Source organism: Somniosus microcephalus, unplaced genomic scaffold, assembly GCF_052327205.1.
Source record: "Somniosus microcephalus isolate GS21.2 unplaced genomic scaffold, FLI_Smic_1.0 unresolved_chr1, whole genome shotgun sequence".
NCBI lineage: Eukaryota > Metazoa > Chordata > Chondrichthyes > Squaliformes > Somniosidae > Somniosus > Somniosus microcephalus.
Genome location: NW_028225179.1, coordinates 25915571 through 25933219, shown reverse-complemented (window position 1 = coordinate 25933219; position 17649 = coordinate 25915571). Strand labels below are relative to the sequence as shown.

Sequence of the window (17649 nt, the reverse complement as noted above, 5' to 3'; positions counted from 1 at the left end):
GATTAGGCATCTGACTTCTGTTGCAAATTCTTCAGTTATCAGAAGATTGAAGGTTCAAGTCCTACAAAGGTCTTTTAATTATCTGGGCGACACTTTTTATATTCTGAATCTGGCGTGAAACCGGCCATTTTTGACAGTCCCTCATCTGAAGTAACGGAAGGCCTGTGGCTTACATTAAGCTGATTGTACATTTTCAACATTGTAGATCTGTGTGCACGGGCAGGATAAGCGGTGAAGTTGAATTTCTTTCAGGGTAGTTCTAATTAGATGTAAAAAGCAAGAAATGGAATATCTGAAAGCAGTATATTGGTGAGACGAGGTGGCCGAGAGGTTAAGGCGATGGACTGCTAATCCATTGTGCTCTGCACGCGTGGGTTCGAATCCCATTCTCGTCGTTACTGTATTACACGTTTGATGCTGATGCACTTTCCAAGCGTTTCACTGAATCTTACTTGAAATACAATTTCGTGAAAATTGCACTGGTGTTGCTGGTCTGTGCCCCTGCATTGCTGATATCTTGTTAAAATTAAAATATTCCAAGAAATTTCTCAACCCACCTGTGGAGATGAGATCGTGAATGGGAGATTGAGAACCCTCTCTTCCTTCTTCCTTCCTTTGAGATTGGCACCGAATGAAAAGACTAGCGGCAACAGAGGCAAATGATTAGGGAACAGGAACATAAGTTTCTCCTTTGGAATTTCAAAAATATTTATCAAACTTAAAGACGAGATTTTCTGTTTTTGGGTCTTTGGTTGAGAGATAAATAATGCGCGAGAAATCCTCGTTCTTTTCAGCATTCTCTCATGGGATCTGAAGCCCCAGTTTAACATCTTACTAGAAGGACGGCACTGCCGACAGTGCAGCACTCCCTCAGTACTGCCCTGGAGTGTCAGCCTGGATTATGCACTCAAGTCTCTGGAGTGAGGCTTGAGTATGCTGCCGCTGAGCCACGGCTGACACCTAAACTCAGTTCATTTGGCTGGAGTAAAATGACGGAGATAATGGGAAAAATGATAATGGAGTAAATTTTCAACTTGGTGTCCAAGATTAAACCGGGCATCGTTTTAGAAAAAGCCCGATTTATGTTGCCATCGATTTCATAAGCTTTGAAAATCAGGCCTGTCGAAAATGGGCGGGGTCGCGGTCAGTTGCGAATCATTCTGGGTCTGTTTAAACCGCGAGTGCTCACAGCCCCGGATCATTCTGTGTCTGTTTGAAATGGCAGAGCTCACAATCTCGGATCATGCCGTTTTTTTAGAAGCAGAGCGATTTCAGCTTTGATGACCGAGTTGTTGAGTTTAACAAAATGTGCCAGGGCTCGTCCGGGATTTGAACCCGGGACCTCTCGCATTTTAATCGTGAAATGCCCAAAGCGAGAATCATACCCCTAGACCAACGAGCCGCCGATGTCATTTCCCATTTGCATTGAGTTTCACTGCGCTGGTGCGAATCCAGCTCACAGAGGACCTGTTAATACAGTTGAAATATTTTTATCTTTTCCTCAATCCACTTCTTTTTTCGAGCAGTTTCCTTGAACCTGCTCACAATTCGCCCCATAAAAAGAGATTCAGCGGCATCAGCGGCCGCATAGACTAATGGATTAGGCATCTGACTTCTGTTGCAAATTCTTCAGTTATCAGAAGATTAAAGGTTCAAGTCCTGCAAAGGTCTTTTAATTATCTGGGCGACACTTTTTATATTCTGAATCTGGCGTGAAACCGGCCATTTTTGACAGTCCCTCATCTGAAGTAACGGAAGGCCTGTTGCTTACATTAAGCTGATTGTACATTTTCAACATTGTAGATCTGTGTGCACGGGCAGGATAAGCGGTGAAGTTGAATTTCTTTCAGGGTAGTTCTAATTAGATGTAAAAAGCAAGAAATGGAATATCTGAAAGCAGTATATTGGTGAGACGAGGTGGCCGAGAGGTTAAGGCGATGGACTGCTAATCCATTGTGCTCTGCACGCGTGGGTTCGAATCCCATCCTCGTCGCTTACTGTATTACACGTTTGATGCTGATGCACTTTCCAAGCATTTCACTGAATCTTACTTGAAATACAATTTCGTGAAAATTGCACTGGTGTTGCTGGTCTGTGCCCCTGCATTGCTGATATCTTGGTAAAATTAAAATATTCCAAGAAATTTCTCAACCCACCTGTGGAGATGAGATCGTGAATGGGAGATTGAGAACCCTCTCTTCCTTCTTCCTTCCTTTGAGATTGGCACCGAATGAAAAGACTAGCGGCAACAGAGGCAAATGATTAGGGAACAGGAACATAAGTTTCTCCTTTGGAATTTCAAAAATATTTATCAAACTTAAAGACGAGATTTTCTGTTTTTGGGTCTTTGGTTGAGAGATAAATAATGCGCGAGAAATCCTCGTTCTTTTCAGCATTCTCTCATGGGATCTGAAGCCCCAGTTTAACATCTTACTAGAAGGACGGCACTGCCGACAGTGCAGCACTCCCTCAGTACTGCCCTGGAGTGTCAGCCTGGATTATGCACTCAAGTCTCTGGAGTGAGGCTTGAGTATGCTGCCGCTGAGCCACGGCTGACACCTAAACTCAGTTCATTTGGCTGGAGTAAAATGACGGAGATAATGGGAAAAATGATAATGGAGTAAATTTTCAACTTGGTGTCCAAGATTAAACCGGGCATCGTTTTAGAAACAGCCCGATTTATGTTGCCATAGATTTCATAAGCTTTGAAAATCAGGCCTGTCGAAAATGGGCGGGGTCGCGGTCAGTTGCGAATCATTCTGGGTCTGTTTAAACCGCGAGTGCTCACAGCCCCGGATCATTCTGTGTCTGTTTGAAATGGCAGAGCTCACAATCTCGGATCATGCCGTTTTTTTAGAAGCAGAGCGATTTCAGCTTTGATGACCGAGTTGTTGAGTTTAACAAAATGTGCCAGGGCTCGTCCGGGATTTGAACCCGGGACCTCTCGCATTTTAATCGTGAAATGCCCAAAGCGAGAATCATACCCCTAGACCAACGAGCCGCCGATGTCATTTCCCATTTGCATTGAGTTTCACTGCGCTGGTGCGAATCCAGCTCACAGAGGACCTGTTAATACAGTTGAAATATTTTTATCTTTTCCTCAATCCACTTCTTTTTTCGAGCAGTTCCCTTGAACCTGCTCACAATTCGCCCCATAAAAAGAGATTCAGCGGCATCAGCGGCCGCATAGACTAATGGATTAGGCATCTGACTTCTGTTGCAAATTCTTCAGTTATCAGAAGATTGAAGGTTCAAGTCCTACAAAGGTCTTTTAATTATCTGGGCGACACTTTTTATATTCTGAATCTGGCGTGAAACCGGCCATTTTTGACAATCCCTCATCTGAAGTAACGGAAGGCCTGTTGCTTACATTAAGCTGATTGTACATTTTCAACATTGTAGATCTGTGTGCACGGGCAGGATAAGCGGTGAAGTTGAATTTCTTTCAGGGTAGTTCTAATTAGATGTAAAAAGCAAGAAATGGAATATCTGAAAGCAGTATATTGGTGAGACGAGGTGGCCGAGAGGTTAAGGCGATGGACTGCTAATCCCTTGTGCTCTGCACGCGTGGGTTCGAATCCCATCCTCGTCGCTTACTGTATTACACGTTTGATGCTGATGCACTTTCCAAGCATTTCACTGAATCTTACTTGAAATACAATTTCGTGAAAATTGCACTGGTGTTGCTGGTCTGTGCCCCTGCATTGCTGATATCTTGTTAAAATTAAAATATTCCAAGAAATTTCTCAACCCACCTTGAATGAAAGTGGAGATGAGATCGTGAATCGGAGATTGAGAAACCCTCTGTTCCTTTGAGATTGGCACCGAATGAAAAGACTAGCGGCAACAGAGGCAAATGATTAGGGAACAGGAACATAAATTTCTCCTTTGGAATTTCAAAAATATTTATCAAACTTAAAGACGAGATTTTCTGTTTTTGGGTCTTTGGTTGAGAGATAAATAATGCGCGAGAAATCCTCGTTTTTTCAGCATTCTCTCATGGGATCTGAAGCCCCAGTTTAACATCTTACTAGAAGGACGGCACTGCCGACAGTGCAGCACTACCTCAGTACTGCCCTGGAGTGTCAGCCTGGATTATGCACTCAAGTCTCTGGAGTGAGGCTTGAGTATGCTACCGCTGAGCCACGGCTGACACCTAAACTCAGTTCATTTGGCTGGAGTAAAATGACGGAGATAATGGGAAAAATGATAATGGAGTAAACTTTCAACTTGGCGTCCAAGATTAAACCGGGCATCGATTTAGAAACAGCCCGATTGATGTTGCCATGGATTTCATAAGCTTTGAAAAACAGGCCTGTCTATAATGGGCGTGGTCGTGGTCAGTTGCGAATCAATCTGGGTCTGTTTGAACCAGGAGTGCTCACAGTCCCGGATCATTCTGTGTCTGTTTGAAATGGCAGAGCTCACAATCTCGGATCATGCCGTTTTTTAAGAAGCAGAGCGATTTCAGCTTTGATGACCGAGTTGTTGAGTTTAAGAAAATGTGCCAGGGCTCGTCCGGGATTTGAACCCGGGACCTCTCGCATTTTAATCGTGAAATGCCCAAAGCGAGAATCATACCCCTAGACCAACGAGCCGCCGATGTCATTTCCCATTTGCATTGAGTTTCACTGCGCTGGTGCGAATCCAGCTCACAGAGGACCTGTTAATACAGTTGAAATATTTTTATCTTTTCCTCAATCCACTTCTTTTTTCGAGCTGTTTCCTTGAACCTGCTCACAATTCACCCCATAAAAAGAGAGTCAGCGGCATCAGCGCCCGCATAGACTAATGGATAATGCGTCTGACTTCGGTTGCAAATTCTTCAGTTATTTGAAGGTTCAAGTCCTACAAAGGTCTTTTAATTATCTGGGCGACACTTTTTATATTCTGAATCTGGCGTGAAACCGGCCATTTTTGACAGTCCCTCATCTGAAGTAACGGAAGGCCTGTTGCTTTCATTAAGCTGATTGTACATTTTCAACATTGTAGATCTGTGTGCACGGGCAGGATAAGCGGTGAAGTTGAATTTCTTTCAGGGTCGTTCTAATTAGATGTAAAAAGCAAGAAATGGAATGTCTGAAAGCCGTACATTGGTGAGATGACGTGGACGAGTGGTTAAGGCGATGGACTGTTAATCTATTGTGCTCTGCACGCGTGGGTACGAATCTAATCCTCGTCGTTACTGTATTACACGTTTGATGCTGATGCACTTTCCAAGCATTTCACTGAATCTTACTTGCAATGCATTTTCGTGGAAATTGCACTGGTGTTGCTGGTCTCTGCCCCTGCATTGCTCATATCTTGTTAAAATTAAAATATTCCAAGAAATTTCTCAACCCACCTTGAATGAAAGTGGAGATGAGATCGCGAATCGGAGACTGAGAACCCTCTCTTCCTTCTTCCTTCCTCTGAGATTGGCACCGAAACAGTTATCAGAAGATTGAAGGTTTAAATCCTACAAAGGTCTTTTAATTATCTGGGTGACACTTTTTATATTCTGAATCTGGCGTGAAACCGGCCAATTTTGACAGTCCCTCATCTGAAGTATGAATGGGAGAGGTTCCCAGGCTCAAATGATGGCTTTTTACCGTTCCAGAAGGTCGGATTCTCTTTTCTCCAGAGAATGTTTGAGCTCCAGAGGACAGAAGGCACAGGGTTTGTCGACACAACACTCGTGGAGTAAAGAAAAATTTTCCAGCAGGTGCGCAGATTGAAGCTTACATGAGGTGCGCAGGTTGAAGCTGACATGAGGTGCGCAAATTGAAGCTGACATGAGGTGCGCAGATTGAAGCTGACATGTTAATTAATCACAATTCAAACGGACTCATTGGCGATTTCCATTCCTTGAAGGACATCAATGAACGAGTTGTGGTTTTGCTGCAAAAGTTCATCACTAAATCCTGACTGTACAGCGACTCTGGCGGGACTCCAACCCACAACCTTCCCACCATTAATTAGAAGGCCAACGCGCTATCCATTGACCCACAGAGCCGATTACACTCAAAGATTCTGAATCCGTAAGTTTGAGCTTCTTTATGGGTGAACGCGAGACTTGAAGATATGTTTTGATAATTTCCCTGTAAATCATTTCCACCTCCGTCCTTTCCCGAGGTTTGTACAAACGAATGAATGAGAGGATCAGGCACATCACTCCGAGAAACTCGTCCGCTAAACAGTGAAAAGTGACAGTGTTTATTGTGAGGGGTTTCGAGTTATTCACACACAATCTGGTAAAAAAATTTAGCCGCAACCCAGACACGTCGTCTTATGATCTGGAGTCAGGCGAGTTCCCCAAATCATGTTGTGTCTCCAAAACCCCCATAAAGAGGCGCTTCCTTCATATGTTGGTACTTTGAGACAACACTTCTTAAATCCTAACTGTGTCACACATGAATGCTTTCAAACCCCCGCTAGCTCCCGCGGGGGGTGAGGCAGCCATGAGAAGCAGCATTCCCTGTGAGCGCCCATATCCCGCTCGCTTTTGCCGCCAGCTGCCAGTGATCTACAACAAATCCAAATGCAGAGACAGGGCGCAAAGCATCATCAGGGAAAGAGGCACGGGCTCAAAATATAAATTAGTGGGATAGGATCAGAGGAACAGTTAATGTCCTGGGATGTGGACTTCGGTTAGAGCTGCAGTCAAATAAGTGTGAGAGAGAGAGAGAAACTATTTCCTCTGGTGGGAGGGTCCAGCAGAATGGGAAATAACCATAAAATTAAAGCTATCACGTTCAGAGATAATGTAAGGAAGGGCTTCTTCAGACAGAGGGTAGTGGGAATCCGGAACTCTCTCCTACAAAAGGCTTTTGAGGCCGGGGGTCAATTGACAATTTCTAAATTGAGGTTGATAGATTTTTGTTAGGCAAGGATATGAAGATTTATGGAATCAGAGCAGGTAGATGGAGTTACGACATGATGTAATTGAATGGCGGAGCAGGCTCGATGGTTAAATGGCCACCACCTGTTTCTATGTTCCTATGACTGAAACAGCTGTAAACAACAATTGCATTTTATTCATATTTAGCAGCAAACCTATCCATGCCGTGCGCAACTATGCTGTGGTGAGAGCAAACACCCCGCAACTGATGTGTGCCGCTGTTATCGTAAAGTGACTGGTGATACTGCGTTCTAACCACAGCAACCACGGTTCGAATCCTTATTACAGCACAGCTGGCTTTATATTGTCTGTTCTCTGATAGACCGCTGGGACACATCAGTATTTACCACCTGAAGAAATGTGTCTTATTGGTGATGAAAACCTATTTATTCCTTCAAAACCCTGCGCTCTCACATACCTGTGTTGATGCTCCATAATACAAACATTATCATCCTTTCACAATCACCAGCCCTCCGTTACTTTCCTCCTTCCATTTCATTGTCACTTTCCTGCGGTGTTGTCTAATCCAACATTCACTTTCAGCTGCTTACGATGTTACGTTTGATCTGCTACCACCGCTGGTTTGGGCACAGGACCCATTCGCACCAATTTACATTAGTGCCTTAGAACCAGTCGATACCTTTAGATCTGTGGGACTGCTCGACAGACAAGGACAGTGGCCCGATTGTTCACAAAATTTTCTTGGGGAATCTTGTGATAGTGGGCTTGTTAACTGAAGGACTGGATTTTATTGTCTTGCTGGTTGGCGCTTTTCCCAAAACTGTTGTGATGCGTGAACGATGGGCAGCATCACCTAGCTGCCAATGAGGGTTGGAATGTGAAACTTTGGCTGGCTGGCGTGGTGCAGTTAGATCGAAAGCATTCCGCCTTAATCTTAACAGGTCTTTTGAAGTGTGCCATTGAACCAATTAACAGACAAATGAAAAGGGCGCTAGTGGATGAACGCAGCGATTACAGGAGGTTGGCCATAATTGAAAGGTTTTTGAAGGCCCATGGCGAGGGACACATTGTTCTTTATGAAGAGTGGGAGCAAAATAAAGTTTAACAGAAATTAATTGTACAGACTTGGTGCCAATCAGAAAACTGCGCTCATCTAAAATCAATAAAAATAAGAAATTAAATGAATTTTCAAATGATAAAGTAAACCATTTTTCCAGCTTCCTAGGCTGGATAGCTCTTTGTTGGCCGTCGTGGACACGAATGGCCAAAATGGCCTCATTCCGTGCTGTAACTTTCTATGATTCTATGATTCCTCATCATTTGCTTTTCCTGTCAATCTTTCAAGCGGTGTAAAGCCAGTGTAGATTGGAGATCGCTCTCAGCTTCTCCCATCGATGTGAAAATGAAACAGGACGAGGCGAGGATTGCCTTGGTATTGATTTGGATAGAGAACTGGTTGGCGGACAGAAAGCAAAGAGTTGAAATAAACGGGTCATTTTCCGAGTGGCAGGCAGTGACTAGTGGGGTACCGGCAGGATCGGTCCTAGGGCCCCAGCTGTTCACAATATATATTAATGATCTGGACGAGGGAATTGGATGTAATATCTCCAAATTTGCAGACGACACAAAGCTGGGTGGGAGGGTATGCTGTGAGGAGGATGTCGTGAAATTCCAGTACGATTTGTACAGGTTGGATGATTGGGCAGAAACATGGCAAATGCACTATAATGTGGATAAATGTGAGGTTATCCACTTTGGTGGCAAAAACAGGAAGGCAGATTATTATTTGCATGGCAATAGATTGGGAGAAGGGGAAGTGCAAAGAGTCCTGGGTGTTCTTGTGCACCAGTCGCTGAAGGTAAGCTTGCAGGTGCAGCAGGCGGTTAAGAAGGCAAATGTTATGTTGGCCTTCGTAGCAAGAGGGTTCGAGTACAAGAAAAAGGTTGTCTTGCTGCAGTTGTACAGGGCCTTGGTGAGACCGCACCTTGAGTATTGTGTGCAGTTTTCGTCGCCTTACCTGAGGAAGGACGTACTTGCCATGGAAGGAGTGCAGCGAAGATTCACCAGGCTGATACATGGGATGGCAGGAATGACGTACGAGGAGAGATTGTGTCGATTGGGCTTATACTCACTGGAGTTTAGAAGATTGAGAGGGGATCTCATCGAAACCTATAAAATCCTGTCAGGCCTGGACAGACTAGATGCAGGAAGAATGTTTCTGATGGCCGGGGAGTCCAGAAACAGGGGTCATAGTCTAAGGATAAGGGGTAAGCCATTTAGAACTGAAATGAGGAGGAATTTCTTCACCCAGAGAGTGGTGAACCTGTGGAATTCTCTGCCACAGAGGGCGGTGGAGCCCAGTTCATTATGTATATTCAAGAAAGAGTTGGATATATTTCTTAAGGCTAAAGGGATCAAGGGATATGGGGAGAAGGCAGGGACAGGGTACTGAATTTGGATGATCAGCCATGATCTCATTGAGTGGCGGAGCAGGCTCGAAGGGCCGAATGGCCTACTCCTGCTCCTATCTTCTATGTTTCTATGTTGCCCCGAACAGCAGAGCTGGGCACTGATTCTATTTCTGATGTCGCAGGAGTTGTTCCTCTAAAGATTCCCCTCACCATTGAAACGACTGTTATAACTCACTGGCTTTAAATGGACGATGTTATTATATGTTGGATAGTTTCAATCAAATAGATTTTAATAAATGTGCAAAAAGCCGAGGTTAGGACTGGAACTGATAAGCTTTTGATCACAGAGTTAACATCAAAATCAGGCTCCTTGCCCAATAAGGCAGGAAAGTGCGAACAAGGAAAGACAGAAAGATTCAAAATTCCGCCACGCGTTTCATGGCCACCGGACGTTCCAAAGTGCATTGCAGCCAATGAAGTACTTTTAAAGTATATTCACTGTTGTAATGTAGGAAACGCGGCAGGCAATGGAATGGAAGGAAGGAAGGAAGCGGGGAAAGATCTATCTGTAATCCGAGATCTCTGTTCCATTAGAACTGGGTGAAGCATTAGTTCGAGAAAGTGAGAGAATCTTACACAGCGAGAGGTAAGATTGTCTTACTTGGTTACTGTAAAATTTTCAGGCCAAGTGTCTTCCAACTGGATGAACAATCCATCACCTTAACCTCTCACCAACCTCGATCTACCTTTATTATCCAAAGAGGGTCGTCCGAAAATACCTTTTATTTCAATATTTTAGCTACCAAAGGATAGAAACAACGATTAATAAAGTCGTCCTTACCGTCTCTTCTGCCTGTGCTCCCAGATTGACAATATGGAAATTGTGGAGGCGGCTTCTGGGAATAGACGGATTTTCATATTTACGTCGCAGTTTCTGCACATCTGGGACTGAATTCCCGCTGTTAAAAATAAGCTCGTGAGTTTCTTGCGATACAATGGAATTAGGCTCTGCGCTGATTTTCTAACAATTACTGATTTGAAGACTTCTGCAATGTCTCCAGGGTGAGGAAATTGTTGATGTTTGACTAAAGATTCTTTTCAAGCAAGCATCATACCACTGGAGCAATGAGCCGCTGGTAGAAAACCTTTCAATGCTTGGAGTAATACAATCATATAATTCTTAATGTGGTGATGAAAATCATTGGGCCAATCCTTCCCGTGCTGGCTCTCTGCACGAGCTGTCCAATTATTGCCACGTCCCTGCTCTAACACACAGTCCGACCAATGTTTTTCATTCGAGGTATGTATCAGTAATTTGAGCCGTGCCATGAGCTAAGTGCAGCATGCTTGGGAGGAAAATGCGACTTTGGACTTGAGATTCTGTAGGATTTTTCTATTAACTCTCTTCACTCTTTAGGGTAATCAGAGCTAAGATCAACCAAGGCTTTAAACTTTTCTATCAAATTGGATTTATTAATATTTAAATATAACAAGCTTTGAACTTCCCGAGGCAGAACCGTGAAATGCTTTCTGCATTGCCTTTAACCAATTGGCCATGCTGAATTCAGAAATATCTGACGCTGCACTGATTGTTACATAACCATTTCGTTGGTTTGGTGATATTTAATTTGCAGCAAATTCTTAAAGTTGAAAAGAGCCGCAGCGATCATTGCAATAAACTAAACCCTCCGATATTAAGTGTATGGAATATCCTGCAGGATAATGAAAATAAACAGCAGGAATATTGTGTTCTGTTCCCACGGGATACAGATCAGCCTCAGCCTCTGCTCCCTCCCTGAAACTTTGCTACAATTGTACAAGGTCTTGGTGAGACCACACCTGGAGAACTGTGCAGTATTTTGATTTGCCTTTTATTCTTTCATTAACAGAAACACGAATGCGACTGGAGAATTGAAACGTAAGGTAAGGTGAGCATTGGTGTTTCAGGGGTAGCATTCTCGCCTGCAACGCAGAGACCCGGGCTTCGGTTCCCAGTCAATGCAAAGCTGATTACTAAAGTATTCTCAGGTTTGATTGCGGTCGCTCTACACAATTCGATTAAAATGTCCAACAGAGAAAAGAACGGAGTTTATTTAACATTAAGTTCATGCCAAAGCTCATTCGGTCTCATTACTCACAATGACTCATTTCATTCCAAACGATGCTTTTTTATTATTACTTATATTTTCACTGCTGTTTTAGCAACCGTGCAAACTACCGCCCCATCTCCACCCTCCCTTTCCTCTTCAAATCCATTAACATGCTGTCGCCTCCCAATTCCGTGTCCATCTATACCGGAACTTCATGCTTTTATCCCCCAATCACGTTTCCGCCCCACCACAGTACGGAAATTGATCTTATCAAAGTCACAATTGACATCCTATGCGACTGTGACAGAAGATAAACGATCCCTCTTCACCCTTCTCGAACTCGCTATAGCATTTGACATAGTTCACCATGCTTCTCCAGCACCTCCAGGCCGCCGTCCAGCTGGATGGGACTGCACACGCCTGGTTCCATTCTTATCTATTCAGTCGTAGCCATAGTATCATCTACAATGGCTTATCCTCCAGCTCCGGCACTATTATCTCTAGTGAGCCCAAGGATCTATGCTTGGTCCCCTTCTGTTGCTCATCAATAAGCTTCCCCTTGGCGACATCATCCGAAACCACAGCGTCAGTTTCCACATATATGCTGATACCCAGTTCTACCTCACCACTGCCGCTCTACACCCCCCCCCCCCCACTGCCTCTGTTTTGTCATTCTGCTTCTACATAATCCAGTACTGGTTGAGTGGATATTTCTTCCAATGGTTTATGCGGAAGACCAAAGCCATTGATTCCAGACCCCGCCACAAACTCCATTCCCTCACCATCAACTCTATCCCTCTCTCACTCGTAACTGTCTGAGGTTGAAGCATACTATTCACAAACTTGGTGACATATTTGACCCCGAGAGGCGCTTCTGACAACATATGTGCTCCATCACCAAGACTGCCTGTTTCCACCTCCGGGACATCGCCCGACTCCATCCCTGCCTCGGCTCATCTGCTGCTAAAAAGCTCATCCATGCCTTTCTTAACTCTAGACTTGACAATTACAATGCACGCCTGGCCGGTCTCCCACGTTATATCCTCCGTAAATCTGAGATCATCCTGGCTGCCCGAGTCCTAACTCGCACCAAGTCTCATTCATCCACCACCCCTGTGTACAGAACAGGAAGCTGGGTAGCTATGGAAACCCGGAGGGAACGAGAACTTTTTCATTTCGTGTTCAACTTTTGACAAAGCAGAATCGCTGTATGGCAGCTTCCTATCAAATATGATTATGGAGCCTGAAATTACAGGCAGCTCGAGTCATAGCAATGAAGCATTAAATGCGTGCATCATTGTTAATACATCAATGTTGCAGCACGCACGAGGCGAGATATGTTGTGTTGCGCCATAAACTGCCGGCTTTTCACTACAATATTGCGCTCATTTGGGATTTGAACCTAAGCCTTCTCGCATATCAGTCAGTGAAACGCCTTAGCGAGAATCACAACACTAGAGCAACAATCCACTGGCCGCATTGCCGTTCAGCCAGTGTATGATTTCATGGCCAGCCACATCCAATCAGACAGCCTTTAACACCACTTCTGTCCATCCAATGCAAATTCAAATTCCAGCAAAACTCGTTGACATAAAGTGTACGTCGTTGAGGTGCCTTTATTCCAGAATATTTGCAAACACCCTTGCGCTTCACCCGGATTGATTTGGGAACATGCTTTCTGAATTTTCAACGGCAGTTCAAGTTCAAAAGCCGGGAACAAAACGAGGGCTCGCCCGGGATTTGAATCCGGGACTTCTCTCAAGTTCCAACCAATAAACCCGAAGCGAGAATCATACCCCTAGAACAACGAGGCAGCTGGTGGAAGCAAGTGCACTCAAGAGGTATCCATAATCAAACCATGTGTTAGCCATTCTTGATAACCAGAGCACTTGAGGCCGAAATAGCTCTGATTTTGCCTTCTCTACCTGTCTTCTAAAGTGCCACACTGCTCCACTCAGTCAGTTAATGAACTGTTAGGACAGTAATGTATCGGGACAGCAGGAGCCCAGCCTTGGGCAGCAGCAGAGTTTCTGCATTAGTTTGGCGCGATGCCTCAGATTTGGACAATGAATCAGCAAAGGCAGTGAGAAGACATGGAGGCAGCAAGTGATGCAACAAACGCCCCGGAAGTGACATTCGATTCTGTGGCGGAGACAAATTTTGCTTGTGGAGGGGGTTTGCTGTCAGTTCATAGCACCACCCATCTCCTCCACCACCCTTTGTGTTTTCTGCCACATTCGCACATTCAGGGTCGGGCCCGGGCAGATTCACCCCTGTCTCACCCGGGGACACTGAGGGTTCCATCGCCCCTGATTACCAACTCAACCAGTCTGTAAATTAAACCTGAAAAACTCCCTCGCAAATGGCAGGAGCGCATGGGGGTGGGGGAGGCTGTGACCTCTGACCAAATTTCAACCCAATAAGCGAAGTTTGTATGTCTATAAAGATCCTACATGTGTGCTGTGTGTGCTAGGCCGATGTAGCAGAGCCTGGTCTGCAATCATCTTTGATCCCCTTGCAATTGCACCAAGACCTTGTTCTGTCAAGCCCGTGTGATAGCTGGAGTGAAACGGCCACCGCACGTTAGAAGAATTCACGCACAGGCATCTTCCAACATTTAAAATGAAGTTCGGGACCTGGAACATCGGGATCCTCATGGCCAACCCCAACAGCGACAACCCGGAATGCTGTACAGGTATCGTTGTCAGCGAACTCAGCCACTTAGACATAGATGTCGCCACCCTAATCGAGACCTAGCATGCAGGGGAAGGCCAGCTCAAGGAGCAAGGTGGTGGTTAAACCTTCTTCTGGAAAGGCAAATCTGAAGAAGAATGCCGCCTCCATGGGATAGGCTTCACCATAAAAAATGAGCTAGTTGAACGTCTCAGAGTCTCCCCTGGTGTAATAAACGAACGCCTGATGACTCTACGGCTCACCTTAGCCCAGAACCAGTGCGCTGCGGTCATCAGTGCAAACGTCCCAACACTGGAAGTCACCGACGAGACCAAAGAGGAATTCTACTCTAGTCCCGAGTCCCAACGGGCGACAAGCTGATCCTCCTTGGTGACTTCAATGCCAGAGTTGAAAAGGACACAGACCTCTGTGGAGGTGCGATCGGCAGATAGGGAACAGGGAAAGCCAACTCCAAGGTAGCCTCCTCCTGATGAAATGCTTAGAACGTAACCAACACCTTGTTCCATCAGAGCGTCAAGTGCAAGGCTTCATGGAAACATGCTCGCTCAAAGCACTGCCATCTGCTGGACTATGTCATCATCCGAGCGAGGGACCACAAGGATGACAGCGTCACCTGCGCCATGACAGGAGCTGACGATTGCTGGACAATCCACTGCCTAATCCACTCTGTCATCTCCATCAACGTAGCCACAGAACAGCGGCAGCAACAGAAGCAATGCCACAAGAAAATCAACGCTGGAGCACTCAAAGACCCTGCTAAGAAAGCCCTATTCAGCCAGCAACTCACAATCAACCTGACGACTCCCAGTGATTCAGAGGCACAGAGTGCCCACAGTGCCTGGTCTGCAATAAAGACCTCCATAATAAGCACCTGTAAAGAGATGCTCGGTCACTCGACCCGGAAAACCAAGACTGGTTCGACGAGAATGACCAGGAGATCCAGGAGCTAATAAGCCACAAGCACAAGGCATGCCTGATCTGGAAACAGGAACAGAACTTGAAAGCAAGAAAGCAACTCTACAGCCGCCTGAAGGCCGAGGTGCAACATAAAACTAGCGACAAAAAGAACAGATGGTGGGTGGATAAATCACAGGAGATCCAGCAGCTAACCAACAACCACGACGTGCGTGGATTCTTTAGTGCAGTCAAGACCACGTACGGACCAAGCACTCAAGCTCCTACCCCACTGTGGGCCAAGAATGGCGAGGCACTCATCAGGAACAGAGAGGCAGTGAAATCCCGCTGGAAGGAGCACTTCAAAGATCTCCTTAACTAAGAATCTGTCTTCGATGCAAGTGTACTCAACTCCATCCCGCAGCATGCTCCCCGCCACCACCTAATCACAACCCCAGGCCGGCAAGAGGTTGAAAAGGCCATCCGACAACTGAAGAACAAAAAAGGCACAGGAGCAGATGGAATCCCTGACGAGGTACTAAAGCATGGCAGAGAAGCACTACTGCTGTGAATTCATGAACTACTTTCTCTTATCTGGAAGGAGGAGTGCATGCCAGGGGATCTCAGAGATGCCGTAATTATGACCATCTTCAAGAAAGGTGACAAATCCGATTGCGGTAATTACAGAGGAGTTTCCCTGCGGTCTGCCCCAGGGAAAGTCATCACAAGAATCCTCCTCAATTGCCTTCTCCCCAGTGGCTGAAGAGCTCCTCCCGGAGTCGCAATGCGGATTCCGCCCACTAAAGAGCACAATGGAAATGACCTTCACCGTGCCTCAATTACAAGAGAAATGCAGGGAACAGCACCAACTGCTGTACATGGCCTTCTTTGACCTACAAACACCTTTGACACTGTCAACTGTGAGGGATTATGGAGTGTCCTCCTCAAATTCGGCTGCCCTAAAAAGTTTGTCACCATCCTCCACCTGCTTCACGACAATATGCAAGCCATGGTCCTGACGTATGGTTCCACAACAGACCCAATTCAAGTATGGACCGGGGTTAAGCAAGGCTCTGTCATCGCACCAACATTCTTCTCGATCTTCCTTGCTGCAATGCTCCAACTCACCCTCAGTAAGCTCCCCGCTTGAGTGAAGCTAATTTACAGAACAAACGGGAAATTGTGAAATCTCCATCGCCTCCAGTCCAGATGCAAGGTCGTCCCATTCTCTGTCATCTAATTACATTATCCAGATGATGCTTGCGTCTGCATACAGTTGGAGGTCGAACGCCAAACCATCATCAACACTTTCACCGAAGTGTACCAGAGCATGGGCCTTACACTAAACATCCATAAGATGAAGGTCCTCTACCAACCTACCTGCCACACAGTACTGCACCCTGATTATCAAAAACCAGGACAAGGCCTTGGACAACTTGGACCACTTTCCTTACCTCGGGAGCCTACTGTCAACAAGGGCAGACATCGATGACAAGTCCAACACAGTTACCAGTGCAGCCTTTGGTCGCCTGCGGAAGAGAGTGTTTGAAGACCAGGACCTCAAATCCGGCACCAAGCTCATGGTCTACAGAGCAGTAGTGATTCCTGCCCTCCTGTATGCCTACCAGACATGGACGATGTACAGCAGGCAACTCAAAGCACTGGAGTGGAAGCACCAACGCTGCCTCTGCAAGATCCTGCAAATCCATTGACAGGATAGGCGCACCACCATCAGTGTTCTCGCTCAGGCCAGCATCCCCAGCATCGAAGCTTTGACCACGATTTAGTCCGTATCCCCGGTACGAGACACGCAAAACAAATGCTCGACTCAGAACTGCGACACAGCAAGAGAGCCCCAGGAAATGCTTTAAGGGCAACCTCAATGCCTCCTTGAAAAAGTGCAACATCGCCACTGACAACCTGGCCCAAGACCGCACAAAATGATGGAGAAGCATCCGGGAAGGCGCCAAACACCTCGAGACACTTCGCCGGGAGCAAATGGAAGCCAAGCACAAGGAGCGCATTTTAACCCAAGCGTCCCACCAACCCGCCCCTTCAACCACCGTCTGCCCCACCTGTGACAGAGTCTGTAGATCCCGCATTGGATCCATCAATCACCTGAGAATTAATATTTAACGTGGAAGCAAGTCATCCTCGGGTTCCCAGGCACTGCCTAAGAAGAATGCCCCAATTTATGTTGCCATCGATTCTTAAGCTATGAAAATCATGCAATTTCTATAACGAGCGTTGGATTGGTAGAATCATAGAATCTTAGAAATTATGCCCTGTATACCCAAGTCCAGGTCATTACTTATATATAATAGAGCAGTGCATGTGGCCTCAGACAGCGTATTACAGCCCATCCCTGGGAAACGATATACCCCGGCCCAGCCAAACCTTCCTACACACCGAGCACAAGCACAGCAAAAACAGACACAGCAACATTTGCCGAGGAACCGCAGTGAGTAAAATGTTCTTTTATCTCTGATAGTTGTAAATACATTTTGGTGACTCTGCGTTAGTAACAAATGTAGTTGTGAGTTGTTGTGTTGAATAAAAATATATTTTGTTTATTTGTGTTAGTGTTTATGTATTTGAATGCAACAGTTTTATTTACAATTGTACTGCGGCGCTTCTGTATTTGTTATAAATGTGATTTTTGTGTATATATTTGTACTTATGTTGCTCGTAAATAAATTGTAAATAAATGTAAATACGA

The 17649-nt window shown here is 45.5% G+C and overlaps 6 non-coding genes across 6 annotated transcripts; 3 read left to right on the top strand and 3 right to left on the bottom strand.

The window, feature by feature from the left end:
- The first annotated feature begins 313 nt into the window (after positions 1-313).
- Positions 314-395, top strand: trnas-gcu (transfer RNA serine (anticodon GCU)). Its single transcript has one exon. It is a non-coding gene; the product is annotated as a tRNA-Ser (tRNA).
- A 919-nt stretch (positions 396-1314) lies between these two features.
- Positions 1315-1402, bottom strand: trnap-ugg (transfer RNA proline (anticodon UGG)). The gene is given in 2 exon segments: positions 1315-1350; positions 1367-1402. It is a non-coding gene; the product is annotated as a tRNA-Pro (tRNA).
- A 509-nt stretch (positions 1403-1911) lies between these two features.
- Positions 1912-1993, top strand: trnas-gcu (transfer RNA serine (anticodon GCU)). The gene has a single exon. It is a non-coding gene; the product is annotated as a tRNA-Ser (tRNA).
- Positions 1994-2913: 920 nt separating this feature from the next.
- trnap-ugg (transfer RNA proline (anticodon UGG)) lies at positions 2914-3001 on the bottom strand. Its single transcript is given in 2 exon segments — positions 2914-2949; positions 2966-3001. It is a non-coding gene; the product is annotated as a tRNA-Pro (tRNA).
- A 509-nt stretch (positions 3002-3510) lies between these two features.
- Positions 3511-3592, top strand: trnas-gcu (transfer RNA serine (anticodon GCU)). Its single transcript has one exon. It is a non-coding gene; the product is annotated as a tRNA-Ser (tRNA).
- Positions 3593-4510: 918 nt separating this feature from the next.
- Positions 4511-4598, bottom strand: trnap-ugg (transfer RNA proline (anticodon UGG)). The gene is given in 2 exon segments: positions 4511-4546; positions 4563-4598. It is a non-coding gene; the product is annotated as a tRNA-Pro (tRNA).
- Between the last annotated feature and the right edge of the window lie 13051 nt (positions 4599-17649).